General features: G+C 36.9%; 2 protein-coding genes across 6 annotated transcripts in view; both read right to left on the bottom strand.

Annotated features, from left to right (window-relative positions):
* Positions 1-18,020, bottom strand: part of LRMDA (leucine rich melanocyte differentiation associated) — a 669,624-nt gene that overhangs the window by 588,205 nt on the left and 63,399 nt on the right.
* The window catches only part of LOC310902275 (uncharacterized protein), a 261,603-nt gene that overhangs the window by 227,932 nt on the left and 15,651 nt on the right, over positions 1-18,020 (bottom strand). For 4 of the 5 annotated variants that reach the window (XR_014586596.1, XR_014586597.1, XR_014586598.1 and 1 more), the window contains exon 1: positions 10,935-18,020. This exon is cut by the window's right edge and continues 15,651 nt beyond it. The exons of the other annotated variant lie outside the window; for it this stretch is intronic. The gene's annotated coding sequence lies outside the window, so the exon portion shown is untranslated. The remainder of the gene's footprint in view (positions 1-10,934) is intronic. 5 annotated transcript variants of the gene reach the window in all.

Here is an 18,020-nt window from a genome sequence, read left to right as displayed (position 1 = left end):
TGCACTCCAATACTGAACTATTTCTACTTCCAATAGTGAAATATTTGCAGATTTCCTTCACACTTTACCCTTATAGTCTTTTCAGTCACCTCATGTCTAGCCACTTCCTTCGTTAAAAAAAAAAAAACTAATTTTATAAACAAAAATCTGCTTTTTAAATTGTATTAATCTGTTTTAATACAGATATTTTTGTATTAACTGCATTTATTTTATTAATATGAATTAATTGCATTAATACAAATTGTTTTTCACGTGTTATAAAGCAATTTGCATCCACTGCTCAACTGCTTTCCTTTCAGCTGCTTTCACAATGGAAATAATTTTAAGAGTTCCTCTTATGCTATTTAATTTATATTAGAAAAGAGAGGGCTTTCCCACACCTTAACTAAACACATTAATTGAGGAGGAAAAAAATGCTGCATAGAGTCTGCTCTCAGAATGCATCTATTATCAAATTTCTCAATGCATGGAAAACAATTCCAAGTCACTCAAAAACAGCTGTAAGGATTCAAAACCATAGTATTATCTTCATTACATTTACTCCCATTTCGCAAGGTTTGTAACCAAAGAACATAGGCACATATAATACTTCATTATCAGTTATTTCAAAAACACATTAAATTGGTGATTTACGCAAGAAATACTCTTTTTTAATGAAAAGGTGACTATACTTCTCATTGTTAATATCACTTCTCATGCCAGCCTCAGAACACATGAACGAATTTATTTAAGTCATTATATGCTGTACTAAAACAAAACTTCAAAGTCTTATTCTGAAATTGCATGCATTAATCCTTTTAAATAGTCGTTACTATTAAAAAAAGCAACAATCAATGGCTGCAGAAATATGAATTTGCATTTTCAAGGATGTTTGGAAACATTAGTTATAATTAGCAAAACAAGCATTGTCCCCATGACAGCCTTTCTTTACAAACCTTTGAATGTTTGACAAGAAAAGGTCATGTTTTGTAAAATCCTGGAAAGGTCATTCAATAACAAATCACATGAATGAAATCACAAGAGTTCAAGGAGGTTAACAGAAACACCACAGGCATTAAAGCATGTTTTCAAGGTAAACAAGGTAAAAGAAAAACAGTCTGCCTTAGCTCTGGAAAAAGGAAAAAGCAAGTAGTCTCTAATTTGCTACACACTGTAATTTTAAAACATTTTCTCTGCACTTGGTGGTTTAACACTACGTATTATTTCTCATGTTCGACGCATTTAGGGAAGGATTAACAGATAACAGAGCCAAAACATTTAAACATCTCTTCAAATAGCCTAGGTTGACCTTAGTAGATTTTTCCGCCTTAATCTTGTGACCAGACACTTAAAAAAAAAACAAAACTTAACCTCCATCTCAACTAAATCTCAATCTTAGATCTCAAAACTTCACTGCTTGAAACTCTGCCAGCCTTTCAGCTAAACACTTTGACCTGCCTGTGACCTCCTATTTCCAGGTCTATTTTCTTCTTTACCAAAAGAACACAACATTTTTCACAGGCAGGAATAACAAAGAGTTGTTTATATAGGGTAATTTAACTACAGGATCAGTGCAGGGAGCAGTGTGATGTATTTGATCCACAGACCAAGGAAAAAAAGCATTGCTCACCAGTGTTAGAGAAAAGCCTATTGAATAGTTTTCCTGGGGCAAGCCAGCAAATTGGGGTTCTTTTCATGTATAGGCATAAAAAAAAACGAATTCAAGAATGATCTTGGGTCTCTGTCTCCACAGGGTGTTAAAGCACTGGCCTGCTGCAATTCTGAAGTTTTAAAGTTCCATTATCCTAGTGGAAAAAGGGGAGTGCTTATTTACATAAATTCAACATTATTCAAAAGAATTTGCTACGCAGGAGGAAATCTTTTCTAATACAAAGAATTTAGAATTACCAACTATGCTTAGTTTATCAGCATTACACTTGTGTTTTCATTTATGACAGGCTATTTGCAAACTGTAATTTATTATGGACCTCTTTATGAGATTAATTTAACAGGATCAGACCTGTGGACCACCTAAAGTTACATGTTGGCTGGCAGTAGCTAGTCTCACAGGGGTGAGAAAAGCACAGTGACAGCAACACGGAACGGTCTCTCAGGACATGCTGTTGTAACCCCCTAACAGATTCAGACTTCAAACTTAGCTTCATGAGTTCAAGAAAGCCTGAAAACATTGAAGTTTCATACCAATATCATTAGATACTCCTGTGTGATGCTTCTCATCCATTTCAAGTCCAGGTAATAGCAATAAGACTCCCTCTCTAAAGGCAGACACCAATATAGACAATTAAATGTGTTAAAATAATCATTTCTTCTATCAAGTAAGCTTGATAGTAAAGCTAACAAATCCAAGCAACTTGGCTTTCCCATCACCCAAGCTGAATAAATATGCTGAATGTTGCATTTCTTACTAGAAGACCACTTTTACACTGGGTTCATCCTTCTTTGGAACTAACAACAGAGAGCGTTATCCGGTTCCATTATAAAGTTTAAAAGCTTGACATTTTAGCAACCTGCGGACAAAGGAAAGCCTGCTGACCTCAGAGCACAACCCAAACAAGGCAACAAGCTTAGATGAAAGAATGCAGCAAATAAAACAAACGCACACTTGTTGAGGTTTCTGCTCTGCCCATAGCACAGTAAACTGGTTTAGGGTAAGTGACCCCAACAGAAAACTAAAACTGCTAATAAACAAATAAGATCAGTTTTCAGGTACAGCATTCTCCTCAACGTTTTAACCATGACAGAGCACAAACACTTTCACAAGAGGGCTAACAGAAGAACTCGATCAATGAAGCCTGCACATGCTTCAGGTCACAATGCTTCTCTTCTGCTCTTCTATGTGGGCATGCTCCTCTACACACCTCAAATAGGCTCTTCTCTAATATCCTGCTCCTAACCTTTTTCAGAAAAGGGGGCAGAATGTGTACCAGAGGAAGCACAGGAAGTTCAGTGGCTTGACGGTCACGGAATTGGTATCATGTTTGGTCTGATAGCATGAAGAGCCATTAGCAGCCACGCACTACCAGTATTGAAATAAAACCTTGAAAAAGATTTCCAGATGAAGTCAAGGCAGTCAGGGATGTATTCCTTTACAAGGATGCATGCCTTTAAAGGAATTAAGGAACAAAATACTAAAAACAATCATGAGCATTACAAAGACTTTACTAATTAGCATAAATGTTGTTTTTCTACCCACATATACACAGGCAGACTATGCAAATGAATATATTTTATCAGGAAGAAATATAACATGACTTTCTATAGGAATATCAAAAGTACATCTGGCTGATATCTAGTTCTCAGTTCATATCCACCCAGTATAGCTTTTCATCTTATTTCAGCACTATTCATGTGCTGGCAGGATTTCTTTTGTTCTTCACTGTAGGACAACTCGAGACATTTGATCCACGCATTACCAAAGCTTCCAGTTTTGACATGACCTTATACCGTCCTTTAGTAGCATTTTAGGAGCTGTGCAGGAAGTGTTCTCCAACATGTGGTCCAGAGCTCAGGCGTTACAATGCTGTCATTATTTTGGCATTTAGGGCTCATGTGGTACCTTTTCCTACAGACTGCAGCTTTGCCTTCCTATTTTGAAGAGCTCAAAAAAGAACTATTCTAGAAATGTTACTCGTCCATTAGTGCTATTGTTTCCTTAAAAAGCTATACCAGTTTGTACTATGACTGATCAAAATGACTATCAGAAACAAGACACCTCATTTTGTCTTTCTTGCCAACTATTTTAGCTTATTTGCCATGAGCGCAGGGTATAATTAATATCACACAGGAGCCAGCATTGTCATTTTTCAAATCATTTCCCTGGAAATGTTCTACACCTCTTAATGGCCCTGCTAATGCTGTAGCTGTCATGTTTTGGACAGCTGCGCTTTTACAAGACAAACTCAGCTGCGCCATGCGCCTCTCTGTAGACTTTTTAGCTCAACGGCTCAGAGGCCATGAATGCCAGCTGGTAACAGCTATATGGAAATCTTTGATTAATTTTTTTACCTCTAGACGCTGACTGTTGCTCAAATGTCACCTTCCCAGTTTCCATCCCTAGCCAGTATTTCCCCCCCCTCCCAGTACTGCTTGATAGATGAAGAATCAACTGAATGGGCCAAAAATCTTATGACTAATTAAAGCCAATATAGCCAGCCCAGATGTGGAGTGAACACAAAGTCTGGAGAGCGTCCAGGTCACACACATGAAATGCTCCATTGTTCAAGAGATGGAGCTCTTAATGACATTTACTGGGCTGGAGCTAACACAAACTGATATTCAGGGGGCAGTAAGGAGACAGGACAGGAGTTGCATTTTGTCAGGCTTTACCTTCACAGCTTACAGCCAGAGCAAGTGGGCTGCATTGATCAAATGAAAACATGCAGCAACTACACAGATATTACAAAGTGATTAAGAAAGTCAGTCAGATTTTATGCTGTTTTACTCTGGAAATGATTTGAAGCTGACAATAAGAACAAATTAGTAGTGTTCAGCAGTCTCCTAGTTGGGTAGGGTGGTTTGACTTTAGCAATTGATTCTGCCTATGAAGCAATACTAAGTGTCTTCTTACTGAGTCGAAGAACCAGAGAACGTGATCGATAAACAAACCTAACATATTGTAATTTCTAATACATACAAGTATGCTAAACATCCATTTCTGCAGCTTAAACACCTCTGCAGCTCTCCCGTTTTAACTTCCTGTTCATTAACAATCTTCACTCCTGAGAAAGAAGACAGCAAAACTTATTTTCCCATCATGTCTGCAAAACACTGGATAAAGTTATGTTCAGCAGTTCAGCAGCAGCAATTGTCCCAGTTGAAACCAGCCAGGCCAGGAAAAGTGACACAAACAGGATGCTGCTAAACATGCACAATTCAAAAACACACACTATATTCTCTTCTGCATGATTTGCTGCCATTTAAAAGACAATAAACAGCAACTTTAGATTGCTAACAACATGTCATTTAAGGTTTGCTGTTGCTCAACATCAAGAAAAATCAATGCCAGCTCTACAGGGGCAGAAAACCCAGAGAAGTGAGCTCCATTTCAGGTCTGTTTGAACTCATTTCCTTTCTCCGTGGTTGCCCCCTTGTACACCCCCTCAGGCATCCCCTCACAGCAGGCATGACAGCTTGACACATTGACAGCTTGAACTGAATGACAACTGATTTGTACAAATTTCAAGCCTTATAAATCTACCTGTCACAACAACAACATAAAAGAGCTTGGACCCAGCAGGTAACTCAGAAAAAGCTTCCCCTGACAGCATTTTCTGAAAAGCAATGGCTTGCCTCCTGCCAAAAATTCCAACTATCATCCTTGTATAACTTTGAATAAAAATTCAGGGCCCATTTTCTTGCCAACAGGCTACCAATCGTCTTATTTAAAGATTAAAAAGAGTGAACAAGAAAAAAAAAGCCATCCACAGAATTTCATTTTATACTGATATGAAAGTAGTACCACCTGCTATGGCAGGATTACCACACCATTTTTCTCTACAGTGGTCAGACAGAGTAAATGAGCAAGGCTTTTTACGGTATTTAAACAATATCCCAGATTGCGATGCTGTTATGCATCCATTACATTGGAGCTGTTAGTCAATGCCACTCTTGCTGATAGAAGTTCAAGAGTTTTTTCACTTTGGGAAGTTATTCTGTTTTGTTTTTGTTCGCTGTGGTTTGTGTGTTTTTTTCTAGCTTAGTTGTTAAAAAAGCAAAATTCCAATTTCAGACACAAGCAAGGCTTTTCAAGGTACATTTTGCTGTCCAAGTCTGGTGGAAATCCACATGGACATTAGTTAAAATGCTAAGCACTCAGTGCTTTTGTAGGGGATGCAAGAGTAGCATGCAAGATAAAAAGTGCAGCATTTGATGCTCCAAAGGAATAGAAAGGGAATTAAGTAATTCTGTAAAAGGTCTTTATGGAAGGAGTTTATACCAAAAGAGTTATGAAACCCTGCAAGAAGACTTTAAAGATGATGAAACATATATGGTATTTAAAATGAGGAAGTTTTAAAGTATTCTGAGAAAGCCCTGTGGGACAACCTTCCAGGTACCAAAGGAAATGCCTTAGGAAGCACCAAGTCAGCTTCCCTTAAACCTGGAAAAAAAAAAATCATATTAAAAGATACCTGCCGTTAGGGAAAAAATAAGTTATTTGTGGTGTTTTACCTAAATAAATAAAATGTTCAGCAACTTCCAGTCATAATCAATAAAGATCCAAAATAACAACTTTCTACTAAGCTTCTAGATAATAAAAGCAATTAATAATACATGTAGAATTTGTATAAATTGCTCATTCAGCCCATGACACCTAAAAGAAGTGGCTTTCTTGCCTTTTAACTCAGGTATTACTGGAAATTTTAATTGTCCAAGTCACTTTGCATGCATACAGCAAACTGATGATCAGTGCAAATTATAACAGCACAAGTTGAGTGCTATTTCACATTTGTTGCTGCCGTGCTCTAAGTTCACTATTGTCATGGCTTTGGCTGGGATAGAGTTAGTTTTCTTCATAGAGGCTCATATAATGTGTTTCGGATTTTTTATGAAAATAGTGGAGACAACACACTGTTGCCTCTTTGAAGAAAATTAACTCTATCCCAGCCAAAACCAGGCCAACTATAATAATCTAAGATGGGGAAAAGCTCTAATTTTCAGTACTTCCCTGACAACTCCCCTGGTTTCCCTTCTGTAATGATTTTGTGCAGAAAGTAGGAACACTATCACACAAAATCATTCTAACAGGAAAAAAAAAAAAAAAAAAAGGGTGTGGGGGTAGTGTCCAAAGAACTTCAGCACACCCCTCTGCTCCCCTACCACTCATGGACATCTAAGCGTTGCATTATCTTTGCTCAAAACAAGGGGGGAAGGAAAGGAAAGAAAATAGCATTTTTCAGATAAAAACAAATACACAGTCATGTGAGAAATTTGTAGTCACAGAGTAAATGTTTGCACAAAAAATTAATATTTAACAAAACCATTTTTCTGACGAGAAACTTTTCAAGAAAACTCTAAGAACCTGTCTGTTTATCTTTCCAGTAAAGTTATAACTCGTTTCTGTTTCTGTGTACTGCCCTATATAGCAAAATGGTAAGTAAGAAAGCATAAGCAGACTGCTGACGACTTCCCATTGAGGCACAGGAACATACACCTATATAAGACAGGATAATCACACATCACAGGATCTTTAAAACAGGTGGCAAAGGCTAACCAGCCAAGAGAAACCACTTACAGCACAGAGCACACCTCTCAGGACTACTTGCACTGGTCTGCTCAACACAGTCCCCAGCCTTATGAAGGAGGAAAAGACAAGTGACTTCCATAGCTCCCTTAGTGACCGTTACCCACCTTGAAAAGGACTAAGGCAATTATCTGAAGACGACCAACAGTCAACTACAAGTTATGGGCACGAAGTTAGCATTGTGGTTCAACCATCTTGGCTGTGTATCTTGCAACAAAATATGTGCAATCTCTTTTTCCAGTAATGGGAACCTTGTGTATGCGTGTGTTTCTTCAAATCTTTACTCCTAACATTTTTAAATGGACAACAACATCACTTTTATACTAGAATATGAAATAATATAAAATTACAATCACTGGAGGGAGTTCCACCCCCCCCCCCCCCTTTTGTTTTTCTAAAGCAACTAAAGCCCTGTGCCAACACCTGAGCCATGACTGAGGAAGGAACAAAACAGGGACCTTGTCTGTGGGAAGCAGAATGCCAGCTTCTTACAATGGTAGAGAAGAGACTTGGATTTTAGTATTGCTGGAGTTGACCGCTTCCCCAGATTTGGTAACCATAACTACTACCATTGATTTTTTCCCATGCCCATTTTACAGCACATACAGGCCTTGTTTAAAATACACAGCCACAATAGGGCCCCCGAGGAGAATACTTATTATCTCTCAGAAAATGAGTTGGATTACAAAGGAGGAGAGAAATAGATGTACGCACATTGCCCTCAACTTTTCAATCCTTTCTACAGGTAGTAATACAACAAAAGAGAGGTCTTAACTCCACTGCATACAGGGGCAGAACCTGTTTCTGATGGAAAAGGGCTGCTAAATGCTACCAATACAACCTGTGAGGGGTAAGTTCTAGCATTTCTAAGACCTCGTTTCTTGGACTGGTGGAAGTCAGTACATTTTTGCCACTTAGAACCCTCTGTGTTATTTGTAACTGTCAGTGGAAGGGGAATCTGTAATTGTTAAGAGGGAAAGAGCCTGTGCAAATTCTTCCCAGTGCAAAGTGAACAGTCAATCACTTTTATAAGGACAGGAACAACTGAAACTATCCATTCGTATACTTTCCTTTAGTCAACAATATTACCTTTAGTAATCTGGGGAATGTGCATCCATAAATTACAGAAAGTGTTATTGCATTGCTGAATAAACAGCAACATTTCCATCAGCAGCAGTGGCAGCCCCACAAAGGTATAACAAACAGACTCAATCATTTTCTTGTCAAGCTTTGCAATGACTGCAGAGTTTACTGCTGGAGATAATGTTGCTTTCCTCAGCATTGTGTGCCAAACTGCAAACTGCTTATTAAAACAAAACCTCTTTTTCTGAGCAGCATGAGTTGGATAATCACTTATTGCACTCAAGAAAAAACAGGTTTGATGCCCAGAGGTGGTTAGCAATCAAGCATATGCATTAACATTTGGTGTGTAAAAACTGGTTAAAAAAGTAAGTGATCTAAAAAGGAATTATGAGAACCAGTGCCCCAGGTCGATCGTTTTCCCTGTTAATAAATTGTTACAGATAAAATATTTCAAACTACTCTAATATGCCTCTAAGAGAGAAATTAGCAAAGAAAGACAGGAGTGAAACATAAATCAACTCTTCCAAATCAGATATATGCTCTTTAAAAACTGCTTTTTAAGAGGAACAATTGTATTGCATCTTCACATTCCAGGTACAGGTGGCAACTTGCTTTTCAAAGAAGGAAAGAAAAAAAAAGCAAACTTAGAAACTAGTCAACTGTGTCAGAGATACTGTTGAAACACAAATGTGATATTGCCATCCAAAGAAACAGCTTGGCATAACTAAGCCAACCAATACTCCTGAAAAAGAAAAAAAAAAAAAAAACAGTTCAATTTTCTCTGCTTAAAACAGATTGACAACCATTTTACTTGGTTGAATAACAGGAAATTCTGAGACACAAATGAGCAAGCTCTGCCATGTAAAGAAAACACTGCAGTAAAGCAAGCCATTATCCTTGACTTAAGATTGGCTCTTTTTTTTCCTCTTTTCATTTTCTTAATGATTAGAGATATATTAATATAAAGGTAAGCAGACAGCCTTCTCTCTGCTATGCTGGCACTGCTGATTTCCTTCTAGCACTAAGCTATCAGCTGCTCAAGAAAACAGCAACATCCAAATAAAGGAGATTTCAAGACTATTATAAGTTTGAGCAGAGTACTGTGAGACTCACAAAGCCACACACACACAAAAGGAACTTAAGAGGCTAACAGTAGCGTTTGCCAGTGATCTTTAGCAAGCGCAGGAACACGATTAAAGCCCATGTTGCATCCAAACAACAAGAAAGCAATGGTAGCCAAATTCTGGGACTCAGCACCTGGAACATTTCTGCTATTCTCAAGGTGTGAAGTTCCAAACTTACAGAATCATCTTTGATTCTGCAGCAATTTGAGTATTTTTTTCACAGGTGCTGATATGACCTGAGTACCTAAACCCTAATGCAAAGTCAGTTTTGTTTTCTGTGGAAAACTGCCATCCTAACTGTAATTAGACATAAAAAGTAAACATTTCTATCACTTATATCTAAAATTATTTTAATCTAAAGGAGGGTTAAATCATGCCAATCTGCACATCTGTGCTTCTGTTCAGCAATGATTCTACATTCATACAGCCAGAGTCATTGCATCAATGTAAGCCCTTAGGAAAAAGCCTCCAAGCCAATTTAGAGAATGATGATAAATACTACGATAAATAGTAATACTTTAACTTGGTCAAATGCAAAATCATGGCCACATTCTCACCAGATTTTCTTCTCAAATAGGGTTAATGAAACAATTAAATGCTTTCATAAAATATATTTGTAGCTATTAATATTTGAAAACCATTGAAAATATCAACTCTTTTCCTTATCCCACCTACACCTTGAAAGACCATAAAGAAAATTAGGTTTCTATGCAGTGATCTCTGCCAAAGCAACTGTGAAATAAGAAAAACTCCAAACCTTCTCCAAGGCAAAGACAAACAGACTAACTCTTTTATCATGTTTATTCCTTTCTTTCCTTACTCAATTTTTTGTCCTCCTTAGGTCTTCTCTCTTTTACTTTTCCACCAGAATGACACCTACAGGGTGTGATTTAACAGATGCTTTAACAGATGTCTTTCTCTTCCAGGCTCTTCTCAAATGAATGCACTTTCTACCCAATCCAAAGTAAACTCTTTAATATGATTTCATCCATTCACTTTCACATCTTAGCCTTACAAGTCTTGTGTTTCTTGCCACTCTGGTTCTCTCAACTACATATACATATATTGAAATTATCTGTAGCTTCCTCTATTCTCATTTCCAGGCCTCCCCATAGCCCTCGCACACATCCTTTCATTCATGCTCATTTCCCACTCTCTTAGGCCCAAAGTAACTGTTTATACACATCAGTATCAAGAAAAGCATCACCAGAAGAAAAAGGTGGTAACTCAAAACAGTAACACAAAATCATCAGTAAAGTTCCATGAAAAAACAAATTCATCATATTGGTACAACTACTGATAAACATATTTTTTCAAACTGAGCAAACATTCCGTGTATAAAACGAACTGCTGAACTGCAATATGCCTGAATCACTTAATGCTCATAAATAAATGCAATAATGCATCCACTCTTATTATCTTTAATTAACACCATATTTTGCAATTACATATGCAAGAGGAGATGTTTCAGTTAATCTGCAAGTTACCTTTCAGAGCATTAGGTATATGATCTGCTACCCAAAGGTTCCAGAGTATCCCTTAATTCCCATCATTATCTACTGACATGCCCAAATGATTCTTTGGCTACTTGTTAATAAAAGAATCAGAAGGTGCTAATCTCATTATCGCCTTGTCAGCAGTTCCTGTCAGAGCGTTGTTGCCCATTAATCGCCTCCTGCTGCAGTCAATCAGGATCCTGCCACACACTCTCCCAACATGTTTATTCTTTTACCTGTTAAGATAGAAGCTAACCGAAGTGTCACATCACACTACATTGACTAGCACCACATTAGAGAAACAATTATTTACTTTCCTGTATAGCAACACAGATATGATTGCAGAGTTCCAAACAGTTTAGCTGGGCTGAGTCTCTATGTCTTGAGTTCCATCTTCCTAATTTATTATCTGGTTTACTTCACAGTCATGGTAACACAGCCAGGGAAATAATAGCCACCATATGAAAAAACCCTAGAGAATTCTTATGCCCAGGAAGAAAACTGCCACTCACTGTTAAAACTGAAGAGTTCATATTTATTCCTACTACTTCAAATAGTAGGCATAATTTACTCAACAATACACACTGCGAACCTAACTCGGAGCTTATGTATCCCAAAACAATTTTCTCACCATGTGCTGACAGAAATTTCAGAGACAGATATCCAGGATTACCCAAAACTTCTCTCAGACGGGTGTGTTTAAAAATTTCTATTTATTTTTCAAACCTTAGGAGCAGGCCAATACATGAACTTCATATTAATGAGCTTAGTATTTCCAATTAGTGAAAAAAAGAAGATAAGCAAGCATAAACACTAAATAGCATAATGCAAGAAAAAATAAATAAAAAAATGCAGACAATAAGTATGAGGAAGAAAAAGGAGAAAACTACACCTGTCAAACATATCCCTGTCTCACTAGAATTACTTACGTACTGCAGTTTTCAAAAACAGATGCCTAAAATTCAGGTATCTGACACTTGTTTAGTAGCTCACACACAGGTCAGCCCACCAGATTACAACCAGGACAGAAAACTCCTGAGTGTCCCCTTCTGCAGCCACCCAGCAAGAGCCTTGCACTAGAACTGCACGGAAGAATTCTGTCAGCTTCAGGGGACTTTGTCCAAAGATAATCATCCCAAGGCCTTGCAGCTGCAGCTGCTGTTCTTAAGTCTTGGAATGAGCAAAACTAATCTTCTGAGAGTGAAGTTCCCTCTCTACTCTAGGAAAATAAAGAGGCAGGGGGTAGGGAAGCAGTCCAAACCAAACATACAGAGAAAACAAGTCAGTCAGTATTTTATTCTATTCACAAGAAGTAGAAACTCTTTCTTCTTTCCAAAACCATATACTTTTCATGAATATGCAGCTACAAAAAAAGCCATAAAACAGATCTGAGATATAGCTTGAGCTAAACAGGGGAGGTATCCTATTTCCCAACTGTTGAGATTCAACGCTAACTTTGGTAGCTCAAGGTATTAAAAAATATTCATCTGTATTCATCTGTTTCTACTGAGCACTTAACTCCACCTCTGTGATCTGACCTTTCTGAATTCCTCCACGCACTACGCAATAGACATTACAAAAGCATACATATTTGTGTCCTGTCTGTTTTACAATTTTGGGGACATCTCTAGCACACTTTAGAGCCCAAGACACCATGAAGTCACCTCAGCTCAAACAGAAGTGTAAAACACAAGGAACCTATGTATGTAGAGGATACAGATTCAGATGCCATTTGTGGTATTAGCTCTGAAGTTCTATAAATCCAATACAATTATAAAACATTCCATGAAATATGATTCGTGGGAAAGGCTCACAAGTAAATGGGTACTCTAGATAGCTTAGAAATATCTTCACAATTTATTCCCAATTCAAACTACATACAAAGAGTGTGGCCACGTAGAGGCAGAACCAAATCCTCTATGGATCACAAAATGCCAATTCCCCTGTAATATACAAATCCCTCAGAATCAGAATCTTGGAGAGAGATGGCTTCCATTACTTTCCCCTCTCCTTCTATTAGTTTAATGAAGACAATCAGTAGGTTGTTTGTTTCCGAACTTTAGCCCTACAGGGTAGTTAAATAATATAGAAGCTTATCGGTCTACACTTTTACTAATGAACATTAATGGAAGACTGCTTGGCACAGTCCTAAAGCACCCACCAAATTTACACAGAAAACATGGAAGCAAGTGAAAAAAAAATGGGATAAATAAGTGGAAACAGGAAGAAATACTATTTAGAAAGAGGAATCACATTTGCATCTCAATCCAGGCATCCCATGTTTGCCATAATACCACTACATAGTTGAACAGCACAAGATCGTGAAAGTAAAATTGTTTTGGCTCAGCTGACAGTAATAAGGTTGATATGAATCATAGAACCATTTAGTATGAGCTATATTATAATATTCAGTTTAATCATGCTAACTGTAGGGGGAGGGAGAAGTAGAGTAAAAGGAATATACAAGCAATTTACTTGCAGGCACTTTTAACAACTTTATTTAAGCTTGTTTTATCTGCATAAAGAATATCCCAATATGCTTGTTAAGTGAAATGAAAATGGAAAGTGTTTCCAGTAGCATAAAGACATTAGAGAATGCCTTAAAGTGTATGAAAATTTTACATCAGCTCTTATTACAGTTGATTGCTGAACTGACAAGGGGAAAAAATGCATCTTCGGTTTCCCTCCACTTGTACATTAATAAGCACTTTTTAAGCACTATTCTGCAAAGAAACTGAAACACTTAAATTCTGAACGAAACACTCTATCTCTACTAATAATGGATAATATCAAGATATACTTTTACTTTAAAGAAAGAAAAGACCTCTCGATCTTTTATTATACCAACTGACTTTGCAAAAGTAGATGAATGTATACCCATTGATGTTATACTGGGCAGTCAAGGATACTGATTTGTTGCCTAGTGTAATTAATTGACACTTCTGCAAAAAACAGGCTTTATTGGTGGCGATTCATGAGAGGAAGGAACAGCTCTAAAAGTAACCTCCGGATTTGGACAATGGTTTCCTATTTCAGTCACTTGCAGCAAGAAAGAAGGTTTTTGGCTTAGAAACTTAGCTATCTACATGTGACAAGATTTTTCAGAGACCACGTTTTTCACTAGAAAGATTTCTGTCTTCATTGTTTTTTGACCTTATGAAAATAGTGACATGTGTTGTTCAACACTAAATGACTACAGAGGGACTGAAAACATCCAGACCCCTACCAAATCTTACTCTTGTTAGCAAAGCAGATGTACAACATTTCAGTATCTGAAATGTACCCTTTAACCAATGCATTGAAAGAGGTTGCAAGCTCTTATGGCTACACAGAGCATACATACATGATTACATTTTACAAGTACGCAGGGAAAAAAAAGCATATCAAAACACACCTAGTCCCATAAGGCATTCTCCAGCCTACAACACATGTCCCAGCTCCTCTTTTGGCCTGTTTGATTAGGATTTAGCCTATGCTGACAGATCATCTTTGGAAAGGCCCCTGGCTGTGCCAAAAAGAACAAGTTAAGCAAAGGATTAACCAATATACTCTCTCTAATACAGTCAAACTGTCACCAGGATCAAAGACATTCACAAGAGACAGAAAGCAATTTAGGCAAGTGTCCCTCCGTGAATTAATGTAAAATATACTATAACAATCACCCTCTGCCTGAATGAAAGAACATACTGCTCTGCTCTCACTTTTCAGGGAAAAAAAAAAAAAAAGCAGCATAAAAACAACTTTGTATTTAAATCAAACTGTTTATTCTCTAAGCATTACCTTCTCAGCACTTTTACTGCGACAGAAGACAATATAAGAAAATCAAAATGCAGTATTCCTTCAGTGAGAAAGCATTAAAACAAGAAAATTCAACTCAAACAATGAAACTGAACAGGTCGTCAGAGCTCGTTGGTAATTCTACTGAGTCAGTTGATACTGAAAAATAGAGTGTAGGATGAAGTTGAAGTAGTCCCAGCTACTTCAATTACAATCATGATTCAGGAGACAAGTAGTTCTAGAAATCCCACCTAAATTTTGCTCAAAGCATGTCATTTTTATTAGGTGCTCTGTGATGGACATTATGTAAGAACAAAACTGAAAAACTATCTATGCCAAAAATTGCAGACGCATCCCAAATACAAGAAAAAGGAAACTGATAATTATACTTTAAAACAACATGATAGAGTCAACACTGTTCAAAAACATCTTGGGTAACAAATAATTATAGAGACATAAGGCAAATAATGTTTCTAGTATTCCTCAGTAAAACACTAATAAAGTAAAAGGTTTGTTGATTAATATACCACCATACTGATAATTTAGATCAATATGCTGATTTTAAATACATCTCCTAACAAACAGAGCCACAATTAGAAAGAAACAGTGCTGGTTTGTTTGTACCACTGGAAAAAAAAAAGTGTAAATACTGAGATTTAGTGTCAAATTCTAAAAAATATAGAATCCAAACTGAAGAAAGATTAAGTGTATTTTGGAAGTCACCTTGCAGTTACACTGCTACTTTCTTCAAATGAAATTATCCTTTCTCCCAAAGATGCAAAAAGAACAGCCCCGTAGTTTCTAGCATGAGAAGTACAGTCCATAAAGCTGTGACTGGCACTTTTTAGAACTAGTTATAAGTTTACAACCAGGTTTGCCTAATTACCTGTGTCTCATATGGCCATTGTAAATTCTTTTTACTATGATTTCTCCTTGCCGCTTTGTAGTACCTGCAATATAACCTGGACTTGTGTGCCTAATACAGATAGATGTTGTGTATGTAATGGTGTCTTATGAAAAACATGATAAAACAGCATAGCCTCTACAAAATGTGTTATTAGTCTAACCCAATAAAAATGTAGTGATATACAAATAATTTGCTTCAAAATGAACAAAACTGTGCCATCTTAACACAGAATTAAAATAGGGAGGAAGTTAAGCCAACCTGAAGAAATATTACAGATTTTAGAGAAACAAACAAAATTTAAGCCAAAATATATATGATGCCTGCAAGCACTACCAACACGCCATGTAACAAGGATCACATCCATAAAGCTCATGTTTTCAATACAGTGAAACTCAAGAGGAACTGAATGCATTACTAAACATAGTCCCTCTGCCTGGCCTAATCTGCTCCACAAACATGGCAAGAGCTTGTACCACCAACTGGCCCAGCCACCCCACTCCAACCTTTCATTGTCAGCATTGTTCTGTACCAGTGCTGATCTAGTGTCATACTGAATGTGCTCCCAAAGTCCTAAAATAAAGCATTTAGCTTAAACATGAGACTACAGATGCAAAAAACTTCCAACAATCATTTAATCCTTGTCTAATATAAACAAGCCACTACATTTTTCCAGTACACTTTTGTAGAAGGAAATTGAGCAACCAGGACAGAACCAGGCACAAGATCAGTGCTGTGGTGTCAAAGCCCACCGAATCTGTCGACAGAGGGAAGGAGATTACAGCTGTATTTAAGAGACTCATCTTGCATTTAAGAGACTCATCTTGCACTGAGCCTTCTTACAGTATTGCAACATCTAATAAAATCATATTTCAGCTTCATATCCTACTTATCCAATATTTCCAGCTTACAAAAAACAGAAAGGAAAAGTGATACCTGTTATTCTAATGTAGTCTACCTTTTGTGGCAAGAGGTTGCTATAAACAGACTTGTTGAATTGTGGATTAAAGCCATGAGAGAAGATGCATAGCAGCAGAGTAAACAGAGCAGTGCTACACTTGTATAAAGAAAAAAATACTAGAGAAAGATGCGGAAAGATGGCATTGCCAGCACTATCCTTTAACAACATTAGGAAAAAAGAGCTACTTATTACACATCCATTCCCATTTACCAAATAGTATCTCATTCAGTGCTCTGAAAGAACGTACATATCTGTAAAATATCTACTACCACCTCATTCTTTAAAGAGGATAATTCTGATGCTCATCTTCCAACCTGCCCATGTAGTAAATATCTAAAATAAAAGAACAAGCAAACTGTATTTAAACAAAACTGTCTTTTATAAATACAGAAAATATCATCAGAATTTGTCAAGGTTAAATTATTAGTCATTTTTGTGTGTGTTTGTTTGTTTTAAATATCTTAAAACAAGAGACAAGACAGATTTATAAACAGCAACAGCAAGGACAATGGAAACAGAACGCCAGGGATTTTAACCCAGGATTCAGTACTAGCATCACATGGTTAATGCACTGCATGAAAAACCCATTGGTTTAATACTTACCCAAATTCTCAAAAACTTGAGTCCAGCTCTTAAAACAAGCTCTGTATGAATCCACATCTCTGCTTATACCAACTCCACAAATGTTTTGAGATTACAAGCAATCTGCTACTAGAATTGATGTCCTATTCACTAAGTCTACAATATTAAAGGATTAGCAGGCATATGTCTTCCTTCAAAGGGTGGGTTATTGCTTCCTAAGGAACAGAAGCATTTTCTTCAAATATCTCAGGAAATCACAGAGCGTAGAAATGAAAAAATGTATATACATGAATTCATCTTCATTTAACACTCGCATTTTGCTTGAACATCTGAGTTCTGCTATTTGGTATCAGACATACAAAACCACAGTTTAAGCTGTTAACATCTTCAGATTTTCCCCAAACTAGTATAATTTAATTTTCAGCTGTTCAGATTGAAAAGGACAGCAACTATGTTTATCTTGTACAGTTCTGAGCATATAGTTGACATTAACAGAAAGTAGTTATATCCGAAACAAATGCAAACAGGATAACCCTAAGTCAGTCACCATTTCATAAGTAAATTGTCATCTTAAATTAGACATTTTATGAATCTTTCATTTTAGACAAAGAAAAGACAGTAAGCTTTGCATTCCTATTTTTGTTAAACCTATGTTCTTTCCTTATTCTTTCTTACCTGTAAACCTACCACTAGCTAGTCTGTAAAATTATGAAACTCAATACTGATCCACGAAGAATTTTGAGAAGTTCATAATATGGCAACACACACACACCCTCAAAAAAAATCAACAAATATCTTCATTAATTAATGGTAAGAGCTCCTGGCAGCCACTCTCTAGAGAAACATTTGTCCA

This window comes from Anser anser (genome assembly GCF_964211835.1).
Source record: "Anser anser genome assembly, chromosome: 7".
NCBI classification, from domain to species: Eukaryota; Metazoa; Chordata; class Aves; order Anseriformes; family Anatidae; genus Anser; species Anser anser.
The sequence above is the reverse complement of the archived record's forward strand: the minus strand, read 5'-3'. Positions and strand labels throughout refer to the sequence as shown.